The sequence below is a fragment of the Grus americana genome, chromosome 12 (genome assembly GCF_028858705.1).
Source record: "Grus americana isolate bGruAme1 chromosome 12, bGruAme1.mat, whole genome shotgun sequence".
Classification (NCBI taxonomy): Eukaryota; Metazoa; Chordata; class Aves; order Gruiformes; family Gruidae; genus Grus; species Grus americana.
The window spans coordinates 18,239,798-18,262,152 of NC_072863.1; the positions used below are offsets into that span (position 1 = coordinate 18,239,798).

A 22,355-nucleotide genomic window follows, 5' to 3' on the forward strand; every position below is an offset into this window, starting at 1 on the left:
TTCTTACTGAAGTTATGAGATGGGCACCTGCCTTTCACATCTGCTAGTGATTTCATTTTTTCCAAAAAATTTGCTTTCATTTAAGGAACGACGGTAACTCATCCTGCATTTCATGCCGGGGTTTGTAACATTTGCAAATACCTGAAAACACTCAAAGCTGCAAGGAGAAGCTGCCAGCAGAGTCTGGTCACTGCCTGCTGCATTTCGCCCCACCGCACAATCACGTAAAAGGTCAGGAAGAAATATGCCACGCACACTCATTTACCCCGTGCCACGCTGTGGTCTTGTGCGGAAGAACAACGCTCTGAAACAGTCCCCGTATTCCTCCTCCATTCTGTGAAGCGATCTGCGTGTCTGGTCTGTCTTGTTTTACGGGTAGCTTGGTAATGAAAGGCAAGAGACATTCCCCACAGCACAGGTATCTCAACCGCGCTTCAGTTTACATGAACAAAACGCTTGGGGAAGCAGAAAAAGTAGCTGTGACGTTAATGAAGTAAGCCACTGCTGATCTACATGAGAGAACGAGTCAGCAGTGGAGGATTTGTGAACATGATGCTGAATGACAAATATCATTGCTGATGAAAATTCCACCATACAGCTGCAACAGAGAATTATGTTTTAAAATCAGGAAAGTTCAGAGACAAAAGAACACCATGCAAATCATTCCATACACACATAGCTCATCTCGCAAGTAGCCACGTAAATAAGCTCCCCCAGAAAACATTTGGCATCACCGTTGATCTGGAGACAATTCTAAATAGTCATTTCAGTGCTCTTAGTACCAGAGTTCTAAGGTTCGGCAATTCGCTATGTGACAAGAAGGTTTCTGTCAACTGTTATTAAAGATGACTCATGTTAATATCTCCTCCGCCTAAGAAGGAAAGTTGTGTTCTTAAGGATACCTTCCTAAACACAACCGTTTCACCAGGACGCTGGTCGTTACATTAACACTGAAGGCGTTATTAACACGGCGGTAAAACGTGACTGTAGGCAAAGGAGACAGGCTACTCACACACATTACATCAATCCTGTGGAGAACACTGTTCTCCTAAAAGCTTAACTCTGAGTTACTGCTATTAAATTACACTGAAAATAAACGGAAAGTACCAAACATTCAAAATAAAATGAACAGTCATTTCTTGTTCTGTAGTAAAAGAAATCTTTGTATATGGTTGAAGACCAGTTGAAGACTTTTGTATAATCGAGAATAATAATAGTAGCAATAATAATAATAACAACAACAATAATAATAATAATAGCAGCAGCTTGTGAAATGTCTGGGGCTACACACAGTTCTGGCATTTTCAAAATCCACTGAGTTTGAACATCATCCTCCATAAGAGAATTGCAAAATGAGGTCTACTTGCATATTACAGGCTGTACTTGCATATGAGATAAAGGCCTTACTTTTGAAAGGAAAAAAATATTTTTTAGTGAAAATACCATGGAAAATTGTCTAAACGATTGTTTACATATATTGATTGCCCCTACATAAATGTGGTAATCTGTCAAGGTGATTTTTTTTTTTGGAAAGTTGATACTGGCTTTGGAATTCACTGTGAAGTAAGCATAGGATCTTTATTACCAATAATGAAAAAAAGACCTAAGAAATATCTACATTAATTCCTCTGAAGACCAAAAAAATATAGGCTTCACATCCACCTACAGTAGCCTGTATAATTATGGAACAAAAGCACATTGTTCAGGATAAAACAAAAGAACCCAAACAAAAAAACAAAAAACCCCACAACACAGAAAAAAACCCCATCCCAAAACAACCTCCCCCCCCCCCCAAAACCACCATAGATTCGGAGTGCGATCCTTTTCCTAAAAGCACAATTCTACATATACTACTAGAGTGCAAGTTCTGACACACGTTCATCTAGCTCTCAAATGGTGGTATTTGTTTATGGTTTTTACAAACATATATATATCTATCTCTTTTGGCTTCAAAAATAATGCAAGTAGAAGAGTTTTAATCTATGCAAATTTTTACTTCCTAGAAAAATCACAGAAATTCCTCCCACACATAGAATCTATTCATATTTTTATATCTTACCCTTATAAAATTACAAGGAACACAAATCTGCAGACTAAACTATAAACATTAACATGAAATTTGCTACTAAAATGGTCATTAGAGCACCTATTCCTCATTTCAGCCCCAACAATTCCCAAACCTGTTAGTAATAAACTTCCAGCAAAGTTTTAATCAGGATTAGAGAACTAATCCCAGTTAAAATAGATATAAACCAAACTCTTATTCCTACTCCTACATACAATTCTTACAACAATGGACTTTGAATTACATGTGGTAAAGATGCTGCCAGAAAAAGAAGAGATGGAAATGAAATGGCTCCGGTCCTGCAAGCTCTGTTCTACGGGAGCTCTTCTGAGAACAGTGGAATCTGGTCCCGGAGTGACATCCCAGCTGGAGCACTTGGATGGGGAAAGATTATTTTTCCAGTGGCTTCAGCTGATCTACGTATTTAGGAAAGGGAGCATTGAACGAGTGTGACAGGGAGCATCATTTTAACAAAAAGAAGGAAACCATCAACTTGTAACTGAAAATAACTGAATAGCTGGAGCAAGGAAAAGATTACCACCAGCAGACTAAGAGAAACGAGATTTAGTATCAATTTTCCTTCTGCAGTTAATGGAATATTAAAAACAATAAAAAAGGTTAAACTATAGCAACACCAAGCCTTATGTAACTGTGGTGGGTTGACCCTGGCTGAAGGCCAGGTGCCCACCAGAGCCGCTCTCTCACTCCCCTCATTCACTAAACAGGGGAGAAAAGGCATAACGAAATGCTTGTAGGTCGAGATAAGGACAGGGAGAGATCACTCACTAATTATCGTCACGAGCAAAACAGACCGAACTTAGAGAGGGAATTCATCTAATTTATTACTAGGCAAAACAGAGTAGAGGAATGAGAAAATAAAATCAACTCTTAAAACACTTCCCCCCACCCCTCCCATCTTCCCGGGCTCAACTTCACTCCCAGCTTCAACCTTCCCCCCCTCAGCGGCACAGGGGGACGGGGAGTGGGGGTTACGGTCAGTTCATCTCACGGTGTTTCTGCCGCTTCTTCATCCTCAGGGGGAGGACTCCTCTCATCGTTCCCCTGCTCCAGCATGGAGTCCCTCTCACGGGGTGCAGACCTTCAGGAGCAAACTGCTCCAGCGTGGGTCCCCCACGGGGTCACAAGTCCTGCCAGCAAACCTGCCCTGGCGTGGGCTCCCCTCTTCACGAGTCCACAGGTCCGGCCTGGAACTTGCTCCAGCGTGGGCTTCCCACGGGCCGCAGCCTCCTTCAGGTGCCTCCACCTGCTCCGGCGTGGGGTCCTCCACGGGCTGCAGGTGGAATCTCTACACCCCCTCATCCTTCCTCCATGGGCTGCAGGGGGACAGCCTGCTTCACCATGGCCTTCACCACGGGCTGCAGGGGGATCTCTGCTCCAGTGCCTGGAACACCTCCTCCCCCTCCATCTGCACTGACCTTGGTGTCTGCAGAGTTTCTTACATCTTCTCACTCCTCTCTCCGGCTGCAAAAGCTCTCTCTCTCCCTAAGTGTTTTTCTTCTTCTTAAATATGTTATCACAGAGGCGCTGATTGGCTTGGCCTTGGCCAGCGGCGGGCCCGTCTTAGAGCCGGCTGGCATTGGCTCTATCAGACACAGGGGGAGCTTCTAGCAGCTTCTCACAGAAGCCACCCCTGTAGCCCCCCCACCACCAAAACCCTGCCACGCAAACCCAACACAGTAACAGATACAGTAATACAACCACACCCCTCAACTGATTTAAATAAATTTAAGGATGAGCACACATACAGCACTGGACCAAGGATTCCAGGGCACACCAGACCCGTTTCCAGGTATTATTATCTCCAATACCATGACGGCCAGTGTGCTACCTGTATCAGAAGAACACAGAGATATTTCTATTTAGATTTTTTTCCCTCTTAATTAAGACATTTAGTAAGTTGGTTTGCCTTTAATTCCTAAAACATTTATTCATCTTAAACACTTTCATTTCAATTGATCCTCAAGGAGTTTTCTTCTTACTGAAATGAGCAGCTATTTCTACATTGGAGAAGTTATGCCTCAACAACACGTTGATCTGCATGACTTTCTGTGAAACCTTGTTGTTTAAAACCTAAAACTGCTGAGAACGAAGCACGATTTCCCTCTAGCTCTTGTCAAACTTTTTTTGTTAAGTCAAGTGCCAGGAGTCTTGTAAAATCTTGTGAAGTACAAAGGTCTTTTGTTCTTTGAAGTGACAATCCTCCCGAAGTTTCTTGCTTAAGTACAGTGTCTAGGAACTTAGTAGGTGTCCAAAACATTGTAACACCAGTACCTCAGCAAAGCAAACAAATGAATAAACGATCCTCCACTTCAGTGGGGGATGAGAGGAATTTTTGTATGCTAAAGAAAAAACACATTGAAAATGTGGCTGCACTAACCAGACACCAAGAAACGCAACTGTCGGAACGTGAATGCTTTCTTACTTCATGGTTTTATAAATTATGATTGGAAAAATGAGCTCATTAAGATTACAAACTTACAAGTTACACAATTAAGGTCATCCTCAATATTATCCTCTTAATATTATTTCAAAGTGAAGTCTGAACAAATACAGTGAAACTGCTGGAGCTGCAATACTCACCACTTCATTGACTTTGAAAGAGAGAAATACTTTTTTTCGGGGGGTGGGAACATGCATTCTTCTAAAATCTACATACATTCTGCTAAAACTTGATGGGAACTGCACTGACGCACAGTGGCATAAATAAGTTCAGACTCAAACTTCATGCATTTAGCAATGTAATCCTGTGATTTCTTCTTTGAAGTTTAAATAAGAGAACTAAGATAAATGTTACAAAATCACTGGGAGAAACACTGAAAAAAAGTGTCTTAGCAGCAGCCTGATAGGGTCCACTTTACAACCACGGATGTTTGGAGGCTGAACTACTTCAATAACTTGGCTTTAAATTATCTTAAGCCATATTACAGTCCAAAAGTAATTCAGATAACAAACTGTATTAGGTGAGTTTGGAATTAAAAATCCTCCTTTATCTATTCAGTAGAAGGAAAGTAAAAGACAAGTTAATATTTCAGTGAAAGTCTGCGGCACACAAAATGTTAACGAGTGAGTTAAGAAATCATTACTTTTTTTTTGGATAACATCCAAATGTTGGTGCACACAGAGCCCAAATTAATCAGTTGACCAAAACACCGAGTAAATTTATCTCCCTGATGAGTTTAAACATAAAAGAAAACATGAGAAATTGCATTCTTATAGCATATCTATCTTGGCTGAAATCTGGATTGTCATCAACATTATCATATTTACTGAAAGTTAAATACTTAAATTAATGAGTACCATGTGTTTATCTATCAAGCTTCAACTTGCTAATCTAGTCTGATCATCATTTTCCAAGTCAAATGGTTATGAGAAATGCTCAATAAATGATTAATAATGATCAAATGCCTTTTTACATCAAACCAAACAACCCAAACTTAATATACATTTTCATTAACACATAAAAATGGAAAATGGATCTGGGAGCGATACTGGTGTTCATAATAAAACGTAACCTTTAGCATAAATGTTACCATCCCTGGAGGTATTTAAAAGATGTGTAGATCTGGTGCTTCGGGACATGGTTTAGTGGTAGACTTGGCAGTGCTATGCTAATGGTTGGACTGGATGATCTTAAAGGTCTTTTCCAATCAAAACGATTCCGTGATTCTATGTATTGTCTGCATTGACAAGCTAAGAAAGCAACACATTTGGTGATCTGCGTGACTTAGAATCATATCACCAGTCCATACTGACCCCTGAGGAACACCACTCCTCACTGGTCTCCACTTGGACATCGAGCCATTGACCGCAACTCCTTGAGCACGGCCATCCAGCCAACTCCCTATCCACTGAATGGTCCATCCGTCAAGTCCACGCCTCTCCAATTTGGAGACAAGGATGTCATGCACGACAGTGTCAAGTGCTTTGCACGAGTCCCAGGTACATGACATCAGTTGCTCTTCCCTTATCCACTTTAAAAGTCAGTTCATATTTTAGCTACTGGATATTAATTCTCATATCACAAATTTAATCTTTAAACTGCAATAATAAATACATCTGTGGAAAGTTACCTGGAACATTTAAGAATCATGTAAAAAGTGAAGCATTCTGCCCACAAGAAGTATCTTGCTCAGCAAACGTGGATCAATTGAGAAAAAGCGTAAGTAATGATGACAAAATGTGTAGAAATCTATTGCTGCTGACTCCCACTGACAGGGACATTAATATTGGGATATTGGTACTGCACAGCCTGTATCAGGTGGTCCTTTTTATCAGGTCCGTATTATTCCAAAAACATAACTAAAGAAATAAAGAACAATACTCTTGGACTGTCAGGTTTTTCAGTTCAGTATTTAGTGCTCTCTATTCCTAACCAATGAAAGATTATTTCTTATTGAGTCACATTAAGCAGTGAACTCCACAGTCTGTTTAGATTTTGTAATTCAGAGTTCTTTTAGCAGGATTAGGTTGATCTCAGCAGAGATGCACAGATTCCTAAGAAGTTAAGGTCTCCCAGATTTAAAAATAAAGAAAGAAAGAAAGAAAGAAAGAAAGAAAGAAGTCCAAGTTAATCATCAGAAACAGCCTAATCAGATTAAGGTTGTGAACTCTGGACTACCACAGTGTTTTCCAGCAGCTCAGCAAGCTTAATCCACGAATAGATAATACGATACACGATCAAACATTCCCTTGCAAGACACTAAACCTATCATTTTGGTAAAGGAAACAAATATCTTTGCTAAATCTAATAAGAGATTTAACCAAGATCTTTAAGCAAGCTATCAAGGGCTACAATTGTTGCCATGTTAATCCTTTTTCTCACAACAAGCATTTAGTTGGGTATTCAAGTTCACGGTCATTTGAAATAAGATAAACAAGTATTTCAACAAGAATATATTAAAGTCCTTTCTTCTTACAGCAGCTTCTTGTACTAGCAATTAATTTAGACCCAAAAATTTCAGAACCACTTCTCTTCTACAGGCAGTCTGTTGCTCCAAATTTTATGCTCCCTTCTGCATCTCTCCTTTCATCCTGAAGATATCACAACCCCTCTCCTCCCACTTCATAGAAAGGTTCCCTGGCCGTGAGACTGCTGATACGACACTGAGGTCTGAACGTAGTTCTGCTGAAGGTCTGAGGATTAACAATGATACAATTTTCTTTTTAAAAAAAGTATGTACATAAAATGTCACCTCTCATATGTTACCACATACACTAATTTTTTCCACTGCATTAGAGTACTTAAAAGGAGAAATTTTAAACCCATTATTATTTTAGAGGGTGGTTTTTACAGACAATGGTATATTATAATGCTGGACATTCCTAATAAACAACAACAAACCCCCAAACAAGGTGCTTTAGAAGCCTTAACAACTTCTAGGGCATACAAGTGTCAAGGTTTCCCCTCTCCTCCTCCTCCAAACCAGAAGACAAGACCATATTTGAAAATAACATTAGTGCCCAACAAAAAAATTCTTCCCGTATTACCTATTCACTGAATTACACCCTGTAAAATGTAAGATTGCTTTCAAGAAAATATGCCGCTTCACCTTTATCTACAGTGATAGTAATGGGACTAAACAGTACAGAGCCATTTCAAAATACCATTTCATTAGAAGTGGCTTAGTGTACACCACGTGTGATGTAACTTAGATTGCCTTATTAGCAAAGGTCATTCCCGTAGTCTAATATTATTGGGTACATTTTACTTGTCAGTTAAGCTTGGATGAACACATACAGTTAACAGATTGAACAAGCCATGCAGATGTTTCCTATCAACTTTTGACAAATGAGAGATAAGGCCATACAGTTCTCATGACTTGCTGATTTTGACATGCTGATACAGATATAACCAACTGCCCAGAACTACAATCAGAAATTAAAAGTCTGCCGTGGAATTCAACTTAGCTTGCAGCTAAGAAGCTGCACTTGCCTATCAAAAATATTGTGCCATTCGCCATAAAGGTTTGGGACCACCTAAGTAGTCCAAATTGATGTGTCTATTTATTTTACAATGAATACATAAAATTGCACTTCTCTGAATTTATGAGTAAGAATCTTTTTTACTCATAAGTTTCTTTTTTTGCAGCTCTTTTTATCCAAAAACCTAGAAATGCTTTTCTACCCAATGTTGCCCTCATGTTCCCTGTTTGGCTTTCTACACATCTCAATCATCTTTTCTGATCTTTCTGTTGCTTCACTTCCATTATTTTAGGTTCATTCTTGTTTACACTCAATCAAACTGAAGGTATACCGCCCGTATATAGCTCAGATGGCTACATATTGCTACGCAAGGTGTTTGGAACACGTGATAATGTTCCACATTTCAGCTCTCGGAGTCTGCAACAGAGGTTAATTTTTGCTTATGCTTCACCTGAAAGAGCGACAGGAACTCTCGTCTACCAACCCTGAGATTTACCTCAGCCCCCCTGCAGAAAAGCATTAAAATTTCATGGTACTGAAAAAAGCCAATCAGACCATTCATGCATAATCCTGCTCAATTTACAATGAAATAAAGTATGTCTTAAGAACATGCAATTTTGGAATACAAACAGACAATCTTTGAAGGCTTCAGAATATGCATTTTGGCATTTGGATATTGGAAAATACATGACTGTCACTGTTTCTGAAGTGCTCTTATAAACTAGAGGATCCTCGAACTGCTCAGGGTAAGGAAAGACTCAACTTGGCTGGCACTTTCCCTGCGCATTTGGGGACAGGATCCATCCTTAAACACAGAGCCCAAGGGGACAGAAAAAAAACCCCAGGGCTACTACTAACACGTGGGTATCGTGGTCATTATTTGTCTAGGACTGTCAGAGAGGAATTGCCGTGGAAAAGCAGCATTTTACTGAAAGGAGAAAAAGTATACGATGCTAGTATCCAACAACTGTTTCAGGCCAAAATTTTTGCAAAGAAATGGGAATGTCCTCAGGAAAACATCCCTGGCTGTACCTTGTCTAATGGAGTGGTAAAATCTGCTCTGTGGTTTTCAGGCTGACCCATGCAAGGAACTGAAGGAAGACGCTCACTCTCACCCGAGATCACAGGCTGGATTAATTTGCAGCAAAGCAATATTCAGGAAAATGAACTGTGTTTGGCAGGGAAGACAAAATATGATCATACAATTTACTGCACACCTCCAAAATCTGGGGGCTTATCCAAGAGGTAATACCGATAAATATTGAAAACAGCCCTAATTTAGAATAAATGTTGATTGCTTAAGAGAATGACACGCAATTGCACATGTGTATATGTATCTTAATGGCTATGCAAACAATATTTCATTGGTCAATTTTTTTTCCCCCAACTATAAATCACCACTCACGTTTTCCCATTAATTTTTTACAGAAATGCTCTGAGTATGTCTTGGATAACTTCTGATTAATTTTCATTTGTTTTCTAAAAATGAAAACATTTTTCTTCAGAACAAAGCAGTCTTCTCAAACAGGAATGTAGATTAACCAGCTTTTTATTCTCCAAATACTACTCATTTTTCACCATAAGTATCAGATTTAATGCCAACGGATATTTGTTTATTTTCTAAAAAACCTGTATCACCTCTTCAGTACAATTAATACAGAACAACTTGACTCTAAACACATTTTTGAAGTACAGCTTAAGCAGTCATACATTTATAAATATTGCCTCAATTTACTTAGCTAGTTATTCCGCTGTTCGTTTTATCCCTGTGAAAATTAGAGATAAGCTTGAAATGTGCAGACCAGACACACTCACTACGTTCATCAAAGAGCTGCCACGGACAATGGGATCATACATCTAAGTTATGTAAAAGCATCAGCAGCTTTAGATTTCTTTGATAACTCTTATCCATTCTTGGTTTCTGAACAGCACCCATTACTTTATAACGCCATGGTATTATCAGAGCCTATAAGAGCTATTCTTCCACAAATAATACACGTTTTCTTTGCCACTCTCACCAGGAGGAGGAGACCTTAGCTATGTTGGAAAAAAATATGTTCTAAACATCGACGTGAAGTTTAAATTTCTATCAATAGGTGGCAACACTGTTATGTGTAACATACGAAGCATATGTGTTTACATACACGCACATGCCCAGACAATTTCTATACCACTATGGCTGCTTTTCCACATGTTGCTTCATTTTGTTTTAAATGTTACCTGACACCATTTTCCAACTACGTACAAGTAAAAACTCTCTGGTTCATATGCGTTTAGTAAAACATATGTATGGATCATCATGATATTTTAAATTATTTTAGCAATTCTCCCTGACAGACCGCAAACCATACCAGTTGGATTTGGACACAAACACGTGCATTTGGTGTATGGTCAACTGGACAACATGTACCATGGCTGCTCCTTGGGGACCAAAAGATTTTTCAGGAAGACTGAAGAGTTGTTCTTGTCCCTTGTGAAGCCCAGATGGCTGCTGGGGCACTTACGGAATTCTAGGGGTGTTGAACCTTTTACTCATTTGTCATCACAAACAAATTTTATATTGCAGCACGATGCAGAAAAAGTCCAATTTCTGAACAGAAAACTTTAAACACAGTTACCTGTTTAGCGTGTCTTATGTTGAGTCTCACATCCAAAACTGGTGTGTGTAGGGGGGGGGGAAAGTATCGGTTGAGGATGTAAAATTGGTACTTTACAGGAAAAGCTCCTGAGGTACAGCCAGGATATGTGATTCCCTCGAGGTCAGAGAAGAAGCCACTGGTTATCGGAAACAGAATCTCAGCTGGGAGCTTTAGCCAAGAAGCAGATGCCACCTTGCAGATTACATGGTGTTCGCCACAGTCAGTAAACCCAGAGCCCTGTTAAAGCTGAGATACCTCCGTAACAGCTCGCTATCACAAAGCAGGACAGACTAATTAATTCACTTTCCAAATAGTTTTTTTTTAAACTTCTATTGCACCAAACAAGAATAGCACTAGAAAGCCTAGTGCTACTAAACCTACATTTCTATACATGCTGTTGGTCTATAGAGAAAAGCTAAACCTTCAAAGAGACAGGCTTATACAATGAGATAGCATTCAAGACACACAGATAGTCTTTTGTTATTCTCTGAACTACATTCATCTCCCTTTTCAGCAGGGGCATGGTTTTTTTTTTTTTAAATGAAGAAAAATCCTACTGTGTATTCTCAACTGATAAGAAATGAATTTGGGTGTCAGTGCAACAGGAAAGCTGCAAAAATTTTGATAAAAGCTCTTGCGGGGGGGGGGGGGCGGGAAGGCACCAAAGAGGTTATGTTGGACAATGTTTCAGATACCATGGTTACAGCTGACCAGAGAAGGAGGCTTCCTGTATTACTTCTCTTTGGATACTCCATTAATTTTCAGTTTAAAAGCAATGTCACATATTGGCTAGGGTTCAAATATGATAAAAGAGGCATACAAATGAAAGAGATTTACAGATTACTTGGATAACATCAAAAGTGATATCGTAATTCAAACTACTTCAAGTGTTATGAGGATAGTTAAAATCCATCAGGACTAACATCTAAAAAGTGTACAAACTCTTTCATAAATTTGCATACATAAATACTGACAGATCTCAATACACACACATATGTAGACCCACAGCCCAGTTTTTCTTATCTGAAGCGCTATCTTTGCACTGCCACAAAACTGCTAAGGGAACAGCACTGTTATTCTAAGAGAGCTCAACAGACAAACTGAATACATGTTTTAATCGAGAGCATAGCGCAACCATCTTCAGGTTGAACGACTAAAACTCAAAATACGCATATGTACATGTAACAGCAGTATTGTTGGTCAGATTTAAAACAGCAGGGCAGTAACCAGCAATGATCTTCTCAACTACATTTCCACCTGGTGGGAAATACTTGGTTTATTTTAAAAAATACTTCCAAATTAAAGTCCTTCCTCCTTCCCTCTCCTTTCTCCTTATTCACTTGTTTTTCAAACATGGATATACATGATGCACATCCCGAGATGGCAGCATTTCAATAACAGTAAATCAGGCTGCCGTGCTTACTGAAGTTATTTTCATATTTGCAGATGATGAAAAACGATGTCTCTAGGATTGCAATCCACACTACTTTGTGAAGGTAAACACATAGCCTTGGTACTGCAGTAAGCTTCGGTAAAATACATTTGTCACGGGGAAACCACAGGATTTTTTGCAGTCAGAAAGACTGCAAAATTCCTCCTATTCCTTGTGGAATCCATTCAGATTTATATAGTTTTCGGCTGGCCATTTGTTTGTTTATTTACTGCCTCCCAGGCAAAATATTGTGCCAGAAATCAGTATGTAGAATAAAAGACTCATCTACATTTTCCTCTCATTGACATATTTGTGTTCTACTCGTGTATCTCACCCTCACAGTATAGGCAGATCCACCTATCTACTTACACCCTACCAGAAAGCTATTAGGGGTAATTTATGGAAAATATGTAGTAACTACTTATTAAGGTAACCCTAACAGGTTTATCATTCATGAAGGCCTAGTAAATTCACCAGATGCTTAGAAATATTTGCCCCATCCTCTCTATCTTATTTCTTGCCTGCAGAGTGAGAATTATGCATTATTCAGTTATAAAAAAAAAGATTGCTAGTACCCATGCAGAAATTCACAAAGAACTACGTGTAATTCAGCAGTGAGTGTCACAGACGGAATAAAAATAGTCCTATACAAAAAACCTTCGCAGAGGAAGAACCACATACATGTGGTGACTATATTCCAGTCATTAGTTTACAGAAGAACTCCAAGTTTTCTAAGTGTGATATAAATCTACATAATGTCTCAAATGCTAGCTGTTGTTTGTTATCTTTCGCTTACCTGAAAATGTATAAAGTATCGTATCACTAGACAGCTCTTCATTTGCTATCCACCTGAAGATGCTCAGGAGAGCTATTCTAGCAAAAAAGATGGCAGTAATTTACACTCAAAAAAAGGATCAATAAATCAATCTACTTTTTTTCATAGTGATCCAGGAACTAATCAGATCTGCTAAGTCTCCATTTCCGCAGGTTGCTAACACACATTTTGGGGTGGGGAGAAGATGGGCAGAACACACCTCTACAGAAAATCTGCTGTTACCTTTACAGACAGAAAACTTGTTACAGAAATACACAAGTCCCCAACAGAATTTGGCTTAGAAAATACTCTTGGATGGGAGAATCTTCATTTGCACAGCCATTTTTAACCTAACTTTATTTTTATAAAAAGAACAACTGAAAACATTCTTTAAATATACCATGTTATGAAGCATAGAAGAGAGAGAAACTCCCCCAGAAGGAAGCACTGGCAAGACAACTCCGGTAAATATATTGTGGCTATACTGCTACACCAAAAAATGTAAAATCTTTTTTTCCTTCAAAAGCACTACCTGACACTTTAGAAACACCGCATGGTATGCTGATTTACTTCATCCTTCACTGATGCACAGCCACCTCTAACCAGAAAGGCAGTGCTACGTAACAGCGTGTAAAAAACACCTCCCTCCAGTTTAAAGTTAAGGAGGAACAATAACTTAGTAGTTAACTTAGTTTATGCTAAATGTATTAATCTTGTACAAAGCATAAAGTGTGTTTTCTGAGTACTAAGAAAGACTACAATGTAGACAAGGCTCGTGTAAAATCTACAGAAGCCCTAAAAATACACATGTAACACTCACATGCATATGTGTGAAGGCAGGCATAGAGAACAGCTCTGGAAATAAAACATTAATTATAATATCTTGAACCTAAATAGAAGTGTGAAATATAATCATCCTAAAAATAACACATCCTTGGGAGGGAGAGGAATATTACTCTAACAAAATGAAGTCTCAAGTTCTTGCAACAGCACACAGTTGCATTTCCAGTGCTAACTCCGGTATAATTTCTTACAAAAATGCCATCAACAATCCTGCTATAGTAACTCCCTGGAGATAAAGGATGTGCTGGCTCAGATTTTGCAAACAGAGACAAATCTCTTGGAAACAAAAAAAACCCCAGAAAAACCTCACAAACCAAAACCCAACAAAATGACAATATCTCTGTGCAGATTCTAATACACTGAAGTGATTTTTATCCTGACGTAACTGAGTTGCCCTCTTATTCCTTTTCAATTTGATTAGTATAGCAAGATCTGCTTTTATATAGTGTTTAGAAATAATCACAGCCAGAGTTCATTTGATGCACCTTGCATGCCAGATTGTCAGAGCACTAAAAGTTTAATTGATAATAAAGATAATATCATTGCCTTACATTTATATGGCACCTTTCACAGTGAAAGATCCCAGAGGCACTGTTGACTTACAGGTACCACCGGAGTGGAAATGTGATTGCTATTTGCTACCATATAGCAAAAGAGCGACAAGATGGCATACGAAATGAAATCACCCCCCAGAAGTTCAGGGTTCTCCTCCATTCACTCCCCCCACCCTGAGAGCTTTGGTCCTATATCACAACTGGGCTTGATTAGACAAGCAAAAATAAAATGTAACATTCATCCCTTTTTTCTATCCAGTTATTTCTATTGATAGCTGAAAGAAAACGCAGACGTGAAAGATCCTCCGGTTTTTCTTCACAGTAATTTAACCTCAAAGATCCTCTGACGCACAGATACTGAGATGAAGAAGTTTTCATGCGCCAGAGTGACAACCTGCCTGGGTTCCACAGGGCCTGGGTGAGTGGCTGCCCGAGTCTTCGCATTCAGGGTTTCTGGAGAGGACGGCAGAGCCACAGCACCTCAATTCCCTCCCAACTCACGCCCGTCCCTGTACAGTGGGGAACTGCAACTGAGCTCCACTGATTACAGAAACTTTGAAAAAGCTTCTCAAAAGCACAGATCCTCTCCTCATTCAAAAAACCCCCACCCCCACAAAATCATCTGAACATAATCAATGCGTTTTATAGCTGATGGAAGAGGAATGATCAGCTTGTTTCTCGTGCCTGTAATGATCGCTGCCTCAAACGGGATGGGAGAAGAGGCAAACCTTCTCTCCCTTGTTTTTCAGGCACACCTTAGTCCAACCAATACTGAAGACAGTACCAATGTATTCTGGATGTTTCTAACTGGTATCTGACAGCAATCTGCAATTCAGAAAGCAGAAGTGCTAGCTGAAGCCTGATGGCCAGCTACTCTCCTAGACCCCAGCAAGGTCAAGATTCTGCTCAAGGCATGAAGAAAGAAATCAGCCTCAACAACACTGATGCACAAATCTCTCTGCAGTGATGAATGGTAAGCAGACATCTGTTCCCGTACTCCTAGACTCCCCTACAGCATTTAGCATCGTGGATCAGAGAGATGGCAAGGATCCAAAGAACTGTACCGAAGTCATTTAAGTCCTTTTTGAAGACACAGACAGAAAGTAAGGATGCAAAAAGCAATCTCAGCAGTGCAAACCTCTCCTCAGAGGACCGACAAAGATACAGCCTCTCCATTTGTATTCACAACAATATAGACTCAAGGAACAGAAACAGACAAATGGCATTGAAGCCAAAGTTGTATTTTTCTCATGTAAAAGCATAAAGACATCCCAAACCCCACAATTTTGCAATGTTTGGCTGAAATCAGAACTGGAGACTGAATCTGAACTCAGTCTTAGGCAAAGATGAAACACTGAAGAATATGCAAACATCAATCCTACAAGTGATGGCAAATTTCAACCACGGGCATTGATGCTTGGCCAACGCACTTCACAGTTTCTGCGTTCCTCATGATTTCTCGTTCCCAGAGGGAACTACCTAGAAGTGATGTGTCTAGTTCTCTTAGTCTCATCACTTAGCAATACACTGCATTTGGTATAAATCACTTAAAGCCAGTCTAATTTAAGACAAGGTGGGAAACCTTCTGGGAAGAACACCACTACCAGGAAAGTCAGCACCTACTGATTTAGGCAGCCGATAATTTATTTTTACCTCTCAACCTCCTGAGTATGAAGAAGTAGTTACTTTTCTAAGCTCATGATCTTGGCCTTTGTTCTTTGGATTACAAGGAGGGCAAAAGGCAGCCACTCTTCCTTCCCCCCCCCCAGTTTGGAGTATAATGTAACAGAATACTTGAGAATATTCTTATATTTTTTAAAAATGTTAATTAAGCAACCATGAATGCATTTCATATCATATCTCTAGCTACCAAGTCAGCTTATTTTGCCAAGAATAAGAAAAAACTACCACCTTTCACCTGTACTTAAAATACTAAATTGTGTATTTCAGAGAAAGCAAAAATGCTGAATTTGTTGATGTTACTTTAAGCCCTTTCAGGTCTTTAATATTTAAAGGCTACAGCAGAAACTTGTTACTTTTCTTTTCTTTTTAAAGAAAAAGTATCATACAAACTGGATCCACTTCATTCATAGAATTAGCTTCCACTCATATCAAAAGTTTTCTACGGGCATGATAATGCCCTCATCTTCACTTTCTATGTGTATAGAATCTGTTTCAGTTGAGTTACTCTGGATGCTAAACATAAACCCAGAAATGGATCCACTCTGTTTTCAGCAGACACACAAAATCATTTTAGATTTACATCTTTGTTGCTGACATTAGAATACATCTTCAGCTTACATTCTCTGGGTATTTCTCAGATTATTTGTTACTGAAAAAAAATCCACAACCCAAAACTTCATTATTAAGACAAAACCAACATACGGAAATATTTTCTGGTTTATGCTTACAAGAGCAGATGTTTCTGGCAACAGAAATACTTGTATGGGTGAGTCACATATTAAATTTGGAGGAGATGGAAGCTATTAGTAGATTCAGATTAATTTCATTGTTGATGAATGCCAAGCAATGCATTCATACACACAATCGGGCTCCAAATAAAATGAATTTACTCAAGACCTTACTATTACCATAGACAATTTAATGAATGTTGATGCTCTCATATTCTGACTACGGAAGATAACACAAAATAAAAATATTAAGGTCTATTAAAAATTAAAGTACAAAGCAAATTGTTAAATATTCTGAGTGACGTTGCACACAGTCAATGCTACGCCTTCTGCTGTCATACTATACTTACACGGTTTATAGTAAAAGTAATACAGATTCAGAAATGGGCAATGAAAGTTATTATTAAAATAAACATCCTTCAGGTTTTGAAGCCTATGTGGATGTCTTATCTGCTGCTATCACGTGAGGATTCTGGATTTGGATTACTGATCTGTGGGACTGTTCACTATTAATCATAACAAACTGGTTCAATTTTCCATTGAGCCATAAACTAGACAGGAGACCCAAAAAAGCTAATAAAAAGTGAAACAGACGTCTAGAACATACCTCTAACAGACGATGGCAAACTTCCATCCAGATCAGAGTCTCATAGTTCAGAACAGTCTCTTTTGCAAACCAAGTTCTAGAATGCGTATCACATACTTATTCTGATTTAGAAGATCTACAAAGAACAAAGCAAATGAAATATCTCTCAGGATTGTAGGAAAAAAATGTTGAAAGGCTCAGCTTCAGCTTAGAAGTCTGTTATTGCATGTGCTACGTTACATATAAACAAATTCATTTTTCTACAATGAATTATGTATGAACTGCTTTAACCGCCCTTCTCCCTGTCTCTGTTAAGGGCAGCCAACACTCTGCTCGCAGACTGGTGAGGCATTCAGATCATCGGTGGGTTTCAGCTGGTTACACCCAGCTGTATTAGTCACATCACTCTTTACCATCACCTCCACAGGTTGTTGTTATTTCCAATGAGCAAAATGCCTGATAGTAAACTTCTCAGCGACAACGACAAATATTGTACCTTCTGCTGTTAATCCTTTTCATGAAGCTTCTGTAGTCTATTACAAATGTAAACCCTCATTAAGATTCATATCTCTTTTTTTATTATTTTTTTTCCTGTGTATATTACCACAAGGGAAGCTCTAAGTCATTTCTCTCTCGCTGATCCTTTAAGAGCCCGTGGCTACTGCTGATCTGTATTAATTGCTACTGAGAATTCAAAATCTGCATCTTCAAAACAGGCCAGAACAGCTCCCTTCATCATTATGTCAACTGCAGTAACATTTTACCATAGAAACCCTGAGCACGATGAGGCTGGAGTCTTCTGTGATTTCAGAGTAAGAAATCATTTCTGGTGAATTACATTTACAAAACAATTTAGGGCTTTTTCCTTACAACAGTAATTTCAATAAGCACTTCACTCTTTCCAAGTTCTTTTAAGTATATCTGAACTCACCACAGTTTGCCAATCTAGACTATGAAAAGTTCTCTTTGTATATTTAAGTCATTAGGCTTACAATTTCCTCTTCTCTGAAACAGCCTTTCCAGTAAACAGCAACTAAATTTGGCCCAAACCTGCACATTCAAAACTAGATATGCAACGTGCATACACTCAAGTATTGAGGGCAAGTTCACTGGGATTACACAGAAAGAGCACAAACATCCAACAATAACTGAAACAAAAGGGTCTCTAAACTCTCTTTTGACTGCAAACTCACTACTTCAGAAAAGTAAAGGCACACCAAAAAACAGTAAAAAAAAAAAAAAAAAGAAAAGCCTGTTGGAAAACATTATTTCTTTCTGTGTGAATATATACAGACAAAAATGTGTACAAACTTTTTCATTTTAGACCAGATATAGCTGAAATGTAGTTTCAAATTGTCACTAGATTTACTATCCATCTCGGATCATTTCAGTACATGTGCATTTACTGACAGACTAATCAGAAAGAAATGATTTTGCCTTAAAATTCTTCCTTGGGTGACTCACTGCTGTATCAAATCCAGTGGTGCTGCCTTTTCTGCAAAGTCTGCTGTATTACCTCCAGAGGACTATCAACAGTCTTCACACAGAAATACCTTAACTCCTTAAATAATACCTGGAGGTATCATATGTACAAATATGAAAGACAGGCTTCCCTAACTGTTGGTCTTTCCAGTGAGAGGAACCATTGCTTCCCCACAACCGGTGCCAAGAAACGACAGAGATTAATGCAACGTTCAAATATAAAGTAAAGATCCAGAAGCCATGGAGATATCTGGCCAAATAGTTTAAGTTTGAAAGGAAGCAAAAAGTTTTCAAAAAAATTTAAAAAGCTACAGAAACAAAACCCGCTGATATGACCTGTAAAATCTCACAGAAACATTCACTTAAAAACTTGAAGATGGTATTTTCACAGATTCTGATAAAATGCTGATCCCATTTTAGCTCCAGAAGACTAGTATCTACATTCACTAAAGAAAACAGTTTACTATGAATAGTACTTATTTGACTTCAGACATTGATTGAAATATCCCTAAAACAGTAATGTAGCATTATTTTTATTCTTCTATGAATTATTTACAGATCAAAAATGCTTAAAAATAAAACCTTGAAGAACTGTAAACTAATAAAGTTGGGTTTTTTTCCCCCCTAAACTGGAAGGCATTTTAATATCCCATAGCACGTGAGTTCTTTTGTGAAACATGGATTTACCAAACACTTGGACAAGCAGAAAAAGCTAGGTTCTAGGGTTCAAATAAGAATATACTTAAGTGCATGTTGCAGAGTCTGGTTTAAACTGGATTGGCAAAGCAGCTTATCAAACATAATAGCCTGAAACAGAAAATACTTTATTATGTTGTTTTATGTTTACTACTGATTTTCAAGCCATGAGATATATTGTAGAGAACAGAATCTACAATAACAAGCAGTGAAAAAAAGTTTCTCCTCTAAAGCTGCATAATTAGAAAGTTTGACCAACAATCTATACATTTAAAAATCCAGCAAAAAAAGACTTTTCTGTTAAATTTAAAAAAGGAAGAAGAGAAATTACCATACTCAACTCTCAAAAGCTCAGAAGTAAGATGAACGGCAAAGTTTAAAAGCTGTATTTAGCTCATCATCAAGCCCAGAAGTATTTTCCAAAGAGTAACAAAAACCTGAAATCTTCCCCTTCTTATACTACACCAATAAGCAAAGACATATGCCAGGTACAGGCGCACAGCACAAGCATCTGCAGCATTTATAAAACTAAAGTGCACACAAATAATGCATTTAAGACACAAGGCGGACAGAAATCAATGGCCTAGATGCAATTCTGGGAGCAGAATGCAACACCTATTCTCCATATTTGAGTTACAGAGGGGGTCTTGCGTAAAACATACGTAAAAGGTAGCATCTCGATCTTGCAGGCCTTTGACCCATGCTAAAACACCACAAAAACTTCTAGCTCATAAGCGGTACAGAGATTCTGAGAAGACAGCTTGGTAAGTGGTATCTAGGTCTGCTTCTCAACATTTTATGGACAGATAACAGAACAGCCAGTATTTTAGAAGGGGGAAACCTAAACCAGCAAAGTCTAAACAATTTTAGTGTATTTTGCAGTCACTGTCAAGTTTGCAGAAAAAAAATTGTTTCAGTCTAAACCCATTTATCATTATTTTAAAATAATGTCAAGGAGTTCTCTAAAACTCTTCAGTCATACATCATCTTTGTCCTACAGAGGATTCAGGTTGCAAAAAGCAAAGAAAACAAAACACCAAAGCCACTTTTTGTGATCTGAAAGACTCTGGAAATAACACTATATATCAACAAATGAAAACTTCAGAGATGTTAGTGTGTTTAAAAAAAAAACAACCCAAAAAACCAACCAACAACAACCCTTTATTCACTGAAAAAAAAAAAAAAAATCTCTTTAAAGCAGCATGTATTTCACATTGCTTGGTCTAGAAGTGCATTTTGTTCTGGAATTTTCAGGTTTTTCTCTCACCTCTTCACTCCCGGGACTGAAATCCTAATTAGCACGGGATGGTTTCAATGTAGGTATTTTGCTCTCTTTCGGAGGCAGGGCCTCTGCTCAGCCCTTCGCTCCAGCCTCACCCCTGGCCTTTCGGTACTGCTCACCGCTCACTCACGAGCATCAGCTCAGACCTCTCCTACCCAGCAGACTCCAATTTCTTAACCACAAAGTACAAATCAGCCATGATGGCTAAGTAAGCTCTTAGCCCTTTATTTACTCTCTTTTAGTCTCCCTGTGCAGCATTAGCCACTCACATCTGGATATAAGGCAAAATTGCAAGATGTACACGGCTACACCAGCTCATACGTACGTACTACACCACGGCCCCATCACTAGCCTTCAGGGTATTTCCATCAAGTGACTTCGCGCTGGGTGTACTGCTTTTCTAAGCTCATGCAGAGGTGCGCATATCCTGAAAATACTTCTGATACGCTCCTTATATGCTTAACCTTCACCTTTGGCTGTACCAAATGCACATATACGTATGGAGCGGTTCTACGGTAGTGAAGTATATGCATGTATCAGGATGAAAAGCTCCTTTTGTCCACTCCTTACACTTCCAGCTCTATTCTACACGGATTTCTATTTGAAAAAGAACATGACGGTCTGGAAGACAATGTGAATTTCCACACTTCTTTAGCCACCATATTCACCTGGTTTGTAACTGCAATCTGAAATTACTATGATGGTACATGGCTAGCATGCACTTCAGGCTTCTCCCTAAAATGTCACCAGTCCCTGCCCAAAAAATAACCTAATGAGAAAACTGATTTTAAAATCAATGTGGTATTGAGCTATTAAATGGCCTTTAACCATAATTTTTCAGGCAGAAAGAGGCAGACCATGGAAATCAGTACGTTACTGAAAATCACATGCCATTTGCTCTCTCGCAGATCTTCCCTTCTTCCTTTCTCAAAAAAACATATTCTCAAAAGATTGCAGCCCTTTTGTTATACATAACATGTAATTCTGAAGCCTGTATATGACAAAACCAATAACGCATTCAGGCTAACACATGCATTGAAATCTGCGGCAGAAATCCCAAATGCTTTCCACGAGGAGAACCACAGAGGTGTCCCAGCTCCCGGAGCCACACGGCTATCGTTTCCTGCAGCAGGCTTACCAGCCTCCTGTCTGCTTTTTCTGACGATTTCCCTTCTGCCCAGGTTAGCCATTAGGTCTGCTAAATCAGAGCACTAGCTCAGCTGATTTCTTACAGCTTTAGTATTGTTTGTAAGGCTATAGGATTGGAAATTAGGTCCATACTTTTATCTTTGCAATGTCCTTTTGGTAAGGCCGTAATACTGTATGTATTCAGGAATAACCACCTGCCTAATGCAGTGTTAAACTGAAAACCAAAAAAGTACCCTTCCACTCAAAATCCACAGCTTGATCTCTTCCAGAAATAATATCAGATTTCTGTTATTGCACAAGACTATGGGAAGAAGTTTTTCACAATCAGGCAAAGAGCAGGGGATTCAGGTCTGTTCTTAGCACCAGGACAATCCTCCCACGTGAGCTTTGAGAAGCTCTTCTATAGTTCCATCAATAAAACAGGAAAAGATTTTTCCTGTTTCTACAGCACGGCTGCAT

At 38.8% G+C, this 22,355-nt stretch overlaps 1 protein-coding gene across 7 annotated transcripts in view; it reads right to left on the bottom strand.

Moving 5' to 3' along the window:
• TENM1 (teneurin transmembrane protein 1) overlaps positions 1-22,355 on the bottom strand; it is a 736,058-nt gene that overhangs the window by 263,566 nt on the left and 450,137 nt on the right. For 6 of the 7 annotated variants that reach the window (XM_054839650.1, XM_054839648.1, XM_054839649.1 and 3 more), the window contains one exon: positions 17,309-17,423. The exons of the other annotated variant lie outside the window; for it this stretch is intronic. The gene's annotated coding sequence lies outside the window, so the exon portion shown is untranslated. The remainder of the gene's footprint in view (positions 1-17,308; positions 17,424-22,355) is intronic. 7 annotated transcript variants of the gene reach the window in all.